This window comes from Dreissena polymorpha, unplaced genomic scaffold (assembly GCF_020536995.1).
Source record: "Dreissena polymorpha isolate Duluth1 unplaced genomic scaffold, UMN_Dpol_1.0 chrUn025, whole genome shotgun sequence".
Lineage (NCBI taxonomy): Eukaryota > Metazoa > Mollusca > Bivalvia > Myida > Dreissenidae > Dreissena > Dreissena polymorpha.
Genome location: NW_026273339.1, coordinates 169,935 through 183,695, shown reverse-complemented (window position 1 = coordinate 183,695; position 13,761 = coordinate 169,935). Strand labels below are relative to the sequence as shown.

The 13,761-nt window shown below is 36.5% G+C and overlaps 1 non-coding gene across 1 annotated transcript; it reads left to right on the top strand.

Annotated features, from left to right (window-relative positions):
• Positions 1-8,669: 8,669 nt before the first annotated feature.
• Trnac-aca (transfer RNA cysteine (anticodon ACA)) lies at positions 8,670-8,752 on the top strand. The gene has a single exon. It is a non-coding gene; the product is annotated as a tRNA-Cys (tRNA).
• Positions 8,753-13,761: the final 5,009 nt, after the last annotated feature.

Genomic DNA, 13,761 nt, shown 5'->3' with positions numbered 1-13,761 from the left:
ACTATAATCAACTTATCAACATTCCTGCACTAAGTCACAAAATTGAATCGCTACGAGAGTTTTCTGGTACAATTTAAAGGCATCTCTGCAGCTTAGAAGTACTCAAGGACAACATCAATCAAAACATACTTTTGTCCGTCATTCGTTCCAAATTATCAAATGAGGTACTGTTTCAGTTGGAGCTTTTGAAGGGCACAGATAACGAGTGGACAATACCTGTTCTTCGTAAACACCTAAGAGAGTATGTTATTGCGAGAGAGAAATCCGAAATAAAACAAGTAAATGTAGATCCAAAAAAGCAAATGAACTTAAAATCACCAGTTCGAAATAAAGCGCCGCTACAGAAAAAGAGTGGCTTTATAATACCTACAACTGAAGGACTTGTTGCCAACGCCGCTCAATTTAAATCAAGAACAACAAGGTACGCTGACCAATGCCGATATTGTGAACAAAGGCATTGGAGCGACGAGTGTCAACAATATCGCATTATACTGGACCGGAAGAAACAACTTAAAGGGTCATGTTATATATGCCTGAAATTCGGGCACAAAATCAGTGAGTGCAAACGAAACAAAGTGTGTGTTCATTGTGGAAAGAAAAATGATCACCATAGAAGTCTCTGTCCAACAAAATTCACAAATGATGAAAAACATGAGAGTGCTGTTTTCTCAGAAGAAGTGTTTGTTCCTCCAGAATATACAGACAACGCAATACACAATGAACAAGAAAAAGAAAATTTGTAGTATCATCGTGGAAAATGGTACTAATGCAAACAGCAAAAGCACCGATCTGCAATCCTAAATCTTCGAAGGAACATGAAGTTCGACTTCTCCTGGATTGTGGATCACAATGGACATACGTCACCGAGAGACTAGCAGCTTAATTGGGTCTTCAAAAAAGAAAAGAAGAAGAAATTAAGCTAGTGACATTTGGCTGCAACAAACCAAAAGTAATAAAGAACCCTTCGACAGAATTACGTATCAAGCTTAAAGGTGGAAAATACCTTAATCTCACATCAAACATTGTGCCAAGCATTACCGGTACGATTCAGCGTAATCTGAGTACGTTTACGAAGACAAATCACTTCAAGGATCATGCGCAGCATTTAGAACTATCAGATACTCTTCCAACTGAAAGAGAAACATCTTCAATAGAATTACTTATTGGAAACGATTATTACTTGGATGTAGTTCTCATTCAAAGAATTCATGTGCATAATGGACTTTACTTGCTAGGGTCAAAATTAGGATGGATACTTACTGGTCGTTCCAGTGAGCGTGACACAAATACCAATGATACAAATATGCTGATATTCACGTATGGTGACACAGGCTCAAAAACACACGTATTCTCATCAATTGATTCGTGTTTACAAACAAAGCCAAATATTGAGGATTTTTGGAATATCGAGTTAATTGGAGTGACGGACAAAGATGAAGACACAGATGATCAAGTTGCGATGAAAAAAATCCAAGAAACCCTAATATTTAAGGATGGTCGTTACGAAGTAACCTGGCCATGGATTGACGAACACCCTGATTTGCCTGTGAATCGAGAGCTTGCTATTTGTCGTTTGCGATCGATTCTGAATAGGATGAAGAATAAACCCGATACAATGAAAAACTATAATAATGTTATTCAAGATCAACTCAAGAACGGTATAATTGAGCCAGTAACTAATGAAGTTAAGGACAATGTGAAACACTATATACCACATCACCCAGTTTTGACACCTCAGAAATCAACGAAATTGCGAATTGTATACGACGCCTCTGCCAAAACTAGTTCAAACAATAAGTCTTTAAACGAGTGCTTATATAGAGGTCATGTTTTATTAAACGATTTGTGCAGCATTCTATTGAGATTCCGTCTTAATAAAATAGCCATTGTAGCAGATATTGAAAAAGCATTTCTGCAAATAGGACTTATAAAAGATCAACGAGATGTTACTCGTTTTATGTGGCTAAGAGACCCAAGAAACCCGATCGTGAGCTGTGACAATATACAGGAATATCGGTTTTGCCGCGTTCCATTTGGCATCATATCTTTCTTTTAGGAGCTACGCTAAAATGACATTTGGAATCATACAAAGGCGAAATAGCCAACACATTACAGCGTGATATATACGTTGACAATCTAATAACCGGAAGTGATTCTGAAGAGGGCGTGATGAAACTGTATGACGAAGCCAAACACATGTTTAACGAAGCGTAAATGAACCTTCGATCATGGATTTCAAACAGTGAAGCTGTCAACAAATACATGCAATGTGAAGATTTAACCAAGCGATCAACTGAAAAAGTTCTTGGCCATGTATGGAATGTTGAAACACACACACTATCAATTTGCAAAAACGTCAAGGGTCATAAAACAAGCGCAATCACCAAAAGGAACGTCCTAAAACAAATAGCCTCTGTGTTTGATCCGTTAGATCTATTTTCACCAGTGACAGTGCAGGGTAAAATATTGCTCCAACACTTGTGGAAAAAACATTATGATTGGTATCAACGGTTGGATGCAGAAGACGAACGCATATGGAAGTCAATAGAATCAGACATTGAACATATTCACGAAATTGAAGTGCCGCGTTACATTGGACTGTTAGACGTATGTGAATCAGTTACGCGAACATTACTTTGCTTTTGTGACGCCTCCGTCAACGCTTATGCTTGTGTGATATACCTACACGAAACTAATGGATATAATGGTGTTAAGGTGGATGTTGTGTTTTCCAAAACAAAAATTTGTCCAATCAAACAACTGACAATTTTAAAGTTAGTGCTGATGGCGATTTTAATTGGAGTACGTTGTCTTCAATTCGTAAAAACAAGTATGTTTACAAATATACAATACATGTATTTGTGGTAAGATTCTCATTGTGCATTAAAATGGATAGATTCGGACAAGAAACTACCAACATTCGTAAAAAAAGAGTAAAAGAAATCAGTGAATACACAGATATAGAGTTTAGATATGTTGCAAGTAACGGCAATCCAGCCGATGTTGCAAGTAGGGGATCATCGGCTGAGAGACTGAAAAATAATGCAATGTGGTGGAATGGTCCAAAGAGGCTACACAATCAAAAACAAGATTGGCCAAATGGCCAGATTGAAGTCGATTCGTATGACGAAGAACAAGATTTCAATAAAACGGACAAAGGCGAAATTCAATGCAGTGACTATATCGTACCACAACAGGGTGACCATCCGTTAGGCATTAATATTGAACGATTTTCATCAATCAACAAGTTATTACGAATAACATCACTAGCATTGCGTTTCATCAAAAACCTAAAAAGAGTTCCAACTGACAATGTACCTATTACAAGTGAAGAAATAAAACAATCAGAAACAATGTGGTTGACACAAATTCAAAAGAAGAATTTTACAGAAGTGTTCTATGATATACATAACAACAATTAGCGCAATAAATAGCAGAAGCAGCTCGCAGTTTTCATTGATGAAGTAGGTCTTCTTCGCTGCAAAGGTCGACTAGAAAACGCTAACCTTAGCGCAGCAACCGAGTTTCTAATATTACCTCCAAAACATGACAAATTTACTCATTTAATCATAGAACGGACGCACGAAAAGCTACTTCATAGTGATGTATCACAAACCTTGTGTGAGATTCGTCAACGATGTTGGATACCTAGTGGCCGTGCAATTGTGAGAACGGTTTTGAAGAAATGTTTGATTTGCCGACGCCACGAAGGAGGGGCATATAAGATGCCTCCTATGGCTCCTTTTCCAAAAGGACGTGTACATGAAGCAACCAAAAGGACGTGTACATGAAGCAAGTCCTTTCACCCGTGTTGGTTTGGATTATTTCGGTCCAATGTACATAAAATGTGTCGATCGATCGCAAAAAGTGTGGGTATGTTTATTTACATGCTTAGTAACGCGAGCTGTACATTTGGAGATTATGGAAGACATGACATCACAAGAGTTCCTGTTAGGTCACCGGCATTTTATTGCAGTTCGCGGAATTCCTAAAGAAATCATAAGCGACATTGCCTCTCAATTTAAACTATCCAGTGACACAATGAATGTGATTGGGAAACGTGTCTTGCAGAGTGACGATGTGAAAAATTATGTTTCTTGTTCAAACATAAAATGGGTATTCATTATAGATTTGGCTCCATGGATGGGCGGTTTGTACGAACGTTTAGTAGGAATAACTAAACGTGCCTTGCGCAAAGCGATAGGAAAACAGATGTTGACGTATGTTGAATTGCTAACTTATCTGAAAGAGGTAGAAGCGGTTTTGAATTCAAGACCTCTGTTGTACGTCAGCGAAGATATTAATTCAAGCGTTACGTTAACACCAAATTGTTTTCTTACTTTGAATCCAAAAACAGGAATCCCAGAAAATGACTCATGTCAACGAGATCCAAGTTTCAATTCATACGAAAGTTCGGTAGATCGCCTATTAAAAACGTGGGAAAATGGACAAAAACAATTAAATACGTTTTGAAAATTGTGGCGCGAAGATTATTTAGCCAGTCTTAACAAGTCGTGTTCAGTCAATATTTACACCGAGTGTGGGTGATAATGTACTGATTAAAGACAATCTGCCAAGAGGATGTTGGCAAATGGGACGCATCCAGTCATTAATAAAAAGCAATGATAAGCATGTACGTTCGGCAGAAGTGTTAGTACCGTCTGGACGAAATATCAAACGTCCATTAAATCTTCTTTATCCAATCGAGGTTACAAATGACAGAACAACTGACCAACAAATTTTAAAACCATCTGAAAAAGTGACAAATATTCCAGTACGTCCAATGCGACAGGCTGCCAACGTTGCTAAAAATAAAACAGTTATTTATTCCAGATGTTGACTCAGAGTGAATAGACAATATAAAATATTTACTTTATAGCAATAGTCGTGTAATGAATTAATTACGTTATATCATTTAAAACTCTTGCGGAGCAAACAACATGAATACAATTATAAATTTCAATTCAACTCGTGCATTTTGTGCCGCCAAACTATATTGTTCAACGGAGTATACGTATATTATCAAGTGCGGACATGAAAAGAAGTTAAAAATCACGCATTGAAAAATCCTCGAGGAAAACGTGTACCTTACGGTGGAACATAGCTAATAACATAGTCGCATTTTTGTGTGGGGTTGATTTCCTCTAGTAAAATGTGGAGTTAAAATGCAGAAAATAACATTATAATGCAGAAAGCCATTTCGAACTTCAATTTCGTACGTGTCGTACGTATATATCTCATCACGATGGTACATTTCTGCGATGTATGTGGAAAAGTATATTTCCATAAAAGGAATTTAACGAGACATTACAAGGAAAAGCACACACTGTTACGTTATTGGAATTGTACGGAATAAGGCTGTTCGTCGAAATTTATTAGACTGAGTACCACGTGAGAGATAATATTCATGAAGATTTTGAAATTCAATATGACAGTTGGCAAAATGTTACACACTATTGACATTTCGGCCGGGAGTGACGTGAAGAACACGAGGATTATTACTGTATTGCCGTTTTGTTAACCAGGTTTTCCGAAGGAAAAAACTGGTTATTAGATTGGCGAATGCGGGCGGGCTGGCGGGCTGGCTGGCGGGCGGGCGGAACAAGCTTGTCCAGGCCATAACTATGTCGTTCATTGTCAAATTTTAAAATCATTTGGCACATTTGTTCACCATCATTGGACGGTGTGTCGCGCGAAATAATTACGTCGATATCTCCAAGGTCAAGGTCACACTTTGAGTTCAAAGGTCAAAAATGGCCATAAATGAGCTTGTCCTGGCCATAACTATGTCATTCATTGTGAGATTTTAAAATCATTTGGCACATTTGTTTACCATCATGGTACGGTGTGTCGCACGAAAGAATCACGTCAATATCTCCAATGTCAAGGTCGCCACGACTAAAAATAGATTTAAAAAAAAAACTTACAAAGGGGGTTAATTTTGTTTGTTCATTTCAAAAGTTCAGTTTGAGTTTTCTCCCTTTATCATATTTTTTTTCACAATGAAAATCTGGTTTTGTGACAATTTTGTCCCTTGTTTATTTTGTTTGCGTTTCTTTTGTGTCATTACTTTGTAAGAACAATGTTTTTCACGATTTTTGTTATCCTTACATGTTTTCCACGTGCATTTGCCTTTTGTTACGGCGGAGTATATTAATTTATCAAATAGTAATTATTAAGTTTTGGCGGAGAATGTATTTTCCCGCCTATATATACGTCTCAATATGTAGCGGAGTATATTCAGTGTTACTGTTTTGTTGCTGTTTTGATACACCAGTTGTGGCGGAGACAGTGATGGTATATAAAGGCGGTTTACCACGTTGTTAACGAGTCATTTTTTTCTATGAATTTAATGGATAAATAATATTTGAAACCCTTGGAAATAAAAAAAATAGATTTAAACAAATAGAATGTGTTATTATTATTAAAACAAGGAACTAAATACGATGTGTCAGGTTAAAATAAAAATCCAATAATTCAGTCTAAGATAAAAAAAGGAAAATAATCTGCCACAGACCAGAGCAACAGAGGTACAGCGTTTTGAGGAACGATGGAATTAAATTACGAACAAGTGTCAACTACATCCCTTCTGTTTGCAAAACGATTTAGGAATATAGCATCATAAAGTTTACTTTTCAAGACAGTTTATATAACAGAACCGCTAACAGGATGTCATTTTAATAGGTTATATACAATTTCTAGATAGGAATATGAACTTATGCCACATGAAGCCCTGATATTTGTAAATGTTTCGATTTTTGTTGAAAACTTAGGTTCATTTGGTTCACATCATCAATGATTCGGAAGGTTTCATAAAATAAACCTGTTTTAACTTACGATATACATCTTTGTCAGATAACACCTTTGTTGGATTTGCGGAACGTCATGTCCCTGACCCGCTCCAGTAGTTTCATATATGTATGTGTGTTTTATTGAGGGGAAACTAACACATCTCATGATTACCTGCAAAGATTCTGTTTTGCACTCGTGCACACTGTTACAAGACGTAACGTTGGTTTTATGCTTCATTAGATGACGCTCAAAACAATAGGATATTGCATTATACAAATTACTTTTTGCAATGAAGAAAACTAAAGGTCTTTGATAAAAAAACACACCGCGTATTACCTTTTTGTTACTGTCAAAATGAATGCGATTGAGAATACTCATACGTGTTAACCCCATGTGCATTTATTAAAAAAGTATGTTGATCTCTTGATATGTATATATTAAACGCTAATATCATAATTATAGCGTTGTCATTCAACGTGTTATAAACGTGTTTGATAACTGGTCGATTGTTAAAACCATATTAAATATATGTTAACTACAAAAATAACGTATTTTATATAACATGCATTTATATAACTGTATTATAAATCGCGGATTTTTTTGTTATTCTGCATAGACATTTATTTAACAATAAAAACAAAAACGACAAATATAAGTACATTAAATGCCTCGCATACCCTAAAGTAGCATACCATTCATTCCAAACAGTGAATTTGGTAACGTGTTAAATGTGTTAAAAAATTCAACTGAACACATTTTGTTGTGAATTTGTTTTTTTTTTTCAAATCAGCCGATACAATGCAACATGAGACACTATCATACAACTCCAATGTCATACGTCACAATATTGTCATTATTTCAAATATTCTAACCAATAGTGTATCGTAATAATGCTAAGACACATTACATTTGACAACTTTTAACCAAATAAAAGACAGATACTTGCATGAATATCAAATTCGAAATTTAAGCTAAGAGCTAAAAGAAATAACCATCGTTTAAAATGTATTATACTTTGATTTACGTATGTGATGTCGTATTGCTGTTCTGAGTTCAAAACTGAACCACAAACATGCTGCACAAGTAAGCTTCTGATGCAAACAGTTGCAATAGTGTACATGGAATGGCCATGTTCGTTTGAAGTGAATGGGGTGAACTGATCCCATATATTGTCAACTATTGTCGAAGTTATTAATGCATATGCACTGAAAACACGTTGTTTATAACATATTTCTTAACTGTAAGATTAGATTGGCTTATTCATTGTCATTTATGTTTGTTTATTAGTGTACTGCAATGTATGCTTGATGAAAAAAAGTTAAGTCAAAAGTATGAAAGGCGTCATGTTACAGATAGTTCTACAATCTAGGATTTCAAACATGTTTGCAATAAAATGGTTACTTCTTTGTGCAAAGGTCTTCTGAAAATAGAATGGCTTTCCTGTTATAGAATATGACACATTAAATTCAACTTAAGTCTATCACTATTTAAATAACTTTATCAATTCTGAGCAGTTAATTCGGTTCTTCTAGATGAGAAGCGACGGCTCTAACGCTCGCGGCGCAAATTCCATGTATTATTTGAACAGCTTCTAATTTTTTTTAGGTAGCGCGCCCCTAATGATTTCCCGCGATTTATTTTACGACCATTGCAGATCTTCAATGATGGGTTATTTCCGAGAAATGCATTTTTTTTTCAAACTTCGAATTTTGATATATGTTTACGTAACTCCTTTAGAATACATCATTTTCACAATAAATATTGACTTTGATCCAAATATCATCTCAAAAAATACGATTTCGCGATTTCTTCAAACATCGACGAGCCTTTTTACCTGTTAACTTATGGATATATAATTAAAGGTTGCACAAATGTGTAGTAGTCGTAGCCGAGTGGTTAAGGTGATGGACTACAAATCTTTTGGGATCTTTCCGCGCAGGTTCGAATCCTGCCGACATCGCATACTTTTTTGCGACGCGTTTTATTTCTTTTGTAACGTAATTTGATTCAATATAGCATATAAGCTATGTTTATTGTTAATTATGTTGAAATTCTTATGCACATCCTTCAATTTTTAAAATTAAAACAACGTTATGGCTAAATTCGGTGATTTACTGCTGAAAATACGAATGATGCATGTTGCATTTTTATTTTTATTTCAAAAAGTAAACGGTAAATCTGTCTATTTCTTAGTATTTTTGCTGTATATAGTGTTTCTATAAAAAAACTACGTTTAAAATATAACTTATATGATACTATTTTGAATTTTATGACACTTTGTTTTGAACCGACCCAATTTTTACTTGCCTGAAATCACTAACACTTCATGGCGCTTTTCCAAAGATATAAATTTGAAAAAATTAAATGTCTGTAAAAGAATACTTATTTCATATTGTTTAAACTTTAAACACTTTTACTGCATCTATACACACCAACTGCATGCCCATATTTGGAAATTTGAATGAATTATGGAACTTTTATATACCCCAGGGGTGAAAATAAACTGGACAAAGGCCGAGCGTGGAGGTGGTTTTGAAAAAATCGGTATTTTTTTTTAAAAAGCATGGAAAACCTACCTACAAATTTGCATGTAGTTCAGTGAAATGATGCTGATTAGGAAATAATTAATTAGATTATATTTGGATATGTGCCCATTAGGGGTGCGCTACCTTTAACTTATAATTTGCGAGCAATTGACCTCCAGGCGAGAAATCAATTAGTTATTGTCGCCCATATTGTTATTGACAACAGTAATCAACGAATTATAAATAATTGAAAAGTGTCTTTAGTCGCTTTAAAAATGTATTCAGGGTAATGCGTTTGAATGACTTAGCCCACAAATTGTAAACATGAATACATCAATAAAATTAAAACTTAAACAGTATACCTTAACTGAGGCAATATATGTTTTGTGATTTCTGTAATTTGTGAAGGACGTTGTTTTCATAAAGCTCATATTTTAGCTGTGAAGGAAATCGTTTTAGATTGATATTGTCAAGATTTTAAGTATTAAAACATTGTTTTAAATTTAATAAGCGTACAAGAATCAATAAATTTAAATATTGATACTCGAAACCGACGACCTTTCTACACCAACAGCCAAAACAATATATTTTACAAAACAGTGTATATGCCCGTGCTTATTTCACTCGTGTATGTTACTCAAAAAAAGTGTTTAATAATGATATATAATTGTATAAATTTCTACTATACACACTTCTCTTGCTTACCATAATATTTCTAGCAAAAATACATGGTCACAACCGCGGCAAAAATGTCATTCAACCTCAAAACAACATGTTATTTAAATTACTGGGTATCAACCATATACATAACTTCGATAAGAACCGCCATAAGTAATACTTGTTTTTCGCCCAAAGGTTCTGGAGCTGTGATTCTACTTTTATTTATCCTTAAATTGTGTTTGTCATGTGTGATCGCGTTTTGCCTTATTGTTCGTAAAGTGGTCACTTGCCTGAAATAAAGAGACTTAGTCTGGTATTAGTACTGTTCTTCTGGTGTTTTATCTTGATCTCATCTTGTTTCTATGTAATCCCACAACATGATTCAGACCGAGGTTTATGCAAATGTCTCTCTACATATAAGTAGCATAATGTACGGAACAATATAAACGTATGTACGCTAACATGAAATTATTAGTTTGTATGCTACTTAACTAATATTAGTATACACGTTTGGTTGCACAAAAACTGCTAAATAAACAATTTATCAATCTTATCTTAATTGTTAATTTATTTGACATTTGATTTTTTTATCTGATTGTTGAATAAACATTGTTAATATCTGCAGTACATTATATACTTTATTTGTTCGACTGCATAGAAAGCCTAATGCTTATTTGAAACGCTGTCGAGTCTCTTTCCTACGACTAGATACATTACTTGGGAGATATTATGATCGCTCCAACTGTCGGGTGCGAACCCACGACCGTCCTAGGTTGCTAGGTTGACACCATATCCACTCGACCACGGCGACAATTATGAAATGCTTTGTATATGTATCGCTATATCTGACTGTTTGTAGAGTATTATAAATTTAATAAAACGATATCGAATAATCTCGAATATTGCATTTGTACGCTTGAACGCATTAAATTGACCAAAAAGCACAAGTAACGACCCTCTAAACATGACCTAGGTACTGCTGGTCTATGAGTGTAAATATGCAGTATAATACTGTGCTGCCAATATAATTATCTACATAATCACCCTTTCATAGACCATCAATTCACGACGATTTATAGTGTTTGTTGTATAACCTTACCGTTTGTCGCCTACAGCCTGGTGATTCATATTGGACTGCCATGTCTTAAGTGATAAACACAGATAAAACCGGTTATCAGACCATCATTACAATAGCAAGTTCTCATAAAAGCGCACAATCTTACAACGGCTTGATTTGTGTGATTGAAAACGAAATTAGCCGTCAGATAATATACTATCGACCATCTGTCAATACCGATCGCATGAAACAAGTGCACATAATTTTCTTCATTTATATCATATAATTATATTAAAATTAAATGCAATGCATGCACTCTAAACGTATGGCTTTTATGCAAACTCGTCTGTAATCCATTACACAAGTTAATTTAGTAGACGTTAAGCTTAAAATGTTTACAATTCTTACTTGTTATTGTTTCCTGCTTTTCTCCCAACTATACTGCTTATCGATGGTCACAATTTAAAATGCCGAACCTACACAAACGCAAGTTTTCAGGAGACATATTTTTGTTAAACATTTTTTTACAAAAATAAATAAATAAATATCATTTTAACATGTTTAAAAGGTTCTCATGATGGAGCATGTTCGTATGAAATTATTTTGACGTTACGTTCATAAATCTGCTGTTAAATGTATCTTCGCCATTTAGACTTGCATTTATGTGATGCTTCGGCAAATCGGACAGCCAATTTGTAATGGATTTTGTTTCAATATAATGAATTATTCTACTGTTTTCTATTAGATATAGCAAAGCAATGCGTGTTTCTCTGTTTTACACGGTGGAACAGATGTGACAACCGCAATTCTTTATTTACATTGTGGCCTCAACTTAGTTACTTGTGGGAACAACTTATAAAGTTGTGGGAACAACTTCATAAGTCGTGGCTTCAACGTAATAACTTGTGGAAACAACTAAGTACATTGTCACCACAAGTAATTAAATTGAGGCCTCAGCTTAGTAACGTGTGGCTACAACTTCATAACTTGTTCCCAAAACGTATTAAGTTGTGGCCTCAACTTAGTAATTTGTTCATTTAAGTTATTACTTCAACTTAATAACTTGCGGGAAAAACTTACGAAGTTGAGGCCTCAGCTAAGAAACTTGTGGTGACAACTTCATAACATGTTCCCGCAACTTATTAGTTATTGCCTCAACAAAATAACTTGTGTGACCAACTAACTAAGTTAAGGTCACTACTTTAAGTTTAACCAATCAATGGCCGTTTCAGTTTTACCGTTTAATCACATTGAGTACCCCTTATACTACTAGGTGCTCGGGTTTGAGCGCCTGTCTGAGCACTATCTTTGTTAGCTATAGATCCGCAGTTCGAGCCCTGTCTGAGCACTTGACATGTAAGCCATGAATTCTAGATTTGAGCCCCTTTCCGAGCAATTGCCAAGTTAGCGAGTGGGTTCAGGTTTCGAACCCTGGTGTTAAAACTAGCCGCATAAGCGACGGATTCCGGTTCCGAATCCAGCTCTTTTTTAAACGATGGTTCTTTGGGGTTTAGCCCCAGACTAAGGACTTGCCCTGTAAGCGACTGGGACCTCAGTCTGAGCATTCGCACCCTACGTAACGGGTCCCGATTTGAAGGCCCTGCCTGAGCACTCATCCTGTATGCTATGGGCCCCGGGCTCATATCCCGGTTTAAGTACTTACCATTTAAGCGTACGGACCCTGATCATAGTTTTAGCGCCGGACGCAAAAATGCGGGATTTATAGCTTACATGGCTAGTGCTCAGACAGGCGCTCGAACCCGAACACCCATAGCTTGCGAGGCGAGCTCTCATTCCGGGACTCGAAACAAGGAAATGTTGCTTACGGAGCTAGTGCTTATTTCGGCAACCGGTTGCTTAGAAGGCGAGTGCTCAGTATGGTATATTAGCGACAGCTGTTTGGTTCGAGTCCCTGTGTGAACCCGTAGATTTCGGTGCGAACGCTTAGACTGTGGGTCGCAACCGGGATCCTTCCCTTACTGGGCAAGTGGTAAGACACAGGCTTGACTCCGGGTTCCATAGCTTTCAGGGCTAGTACTCAGACTGGGGCTCTATTCCGAGACCTGTCACTGTTGGTGCAAAGTCGCACATCGGAATTCAAGCCTTCGCTTATAGGGTAAGTCCTAAAACCGAGGCTAGATCTAGAGACCCAAAGCTTCCTTCATGGCTAGTGCTCGTACAGTGATTCGGACCCCGGGACCGTCGAAAACTCCAAATAAGCTTTAAGGACTAGTGCTCTTACCTTGATTCGAACCCAGGGATCGTCGAAAACCTAGGCATCTAGCATTCGCCTCGCAAGCGATGGTTACCGAGATCAAGCCCTGGTCAAAGCAATCGCCTTTTACAAGAAGGGTCCCGGGTTAGAATCCAAAAACCATGAACCACTATCTTATGAAGCGAGTGCTTCGGGACTCGAAACCGGGATCCGACGCTTACGTTGCTAGTGCTCAGACCGTGGATGGAGCCCTGAACCCAGTCGCTAACAAGGCAAGTGCTCAGACATGGGCTCAATCCCGGGTTTCATAGCTTACAGGGATAGTGCTCAAACCGGCGCTTGAACCTGAACACACAATAGTTCGAGTATTAGGGTACTAACAGTGATAAAACAGTAAAGATGAAATCTGATTGGTTAAACTATGTTGTGGTCCAAACTTTGTAAGTTGTTTCCACAACTAATTAAGCTGTGGTCTTAGCTTAGTAACTTGCGGCCAGAAGTTATTAAGTTGA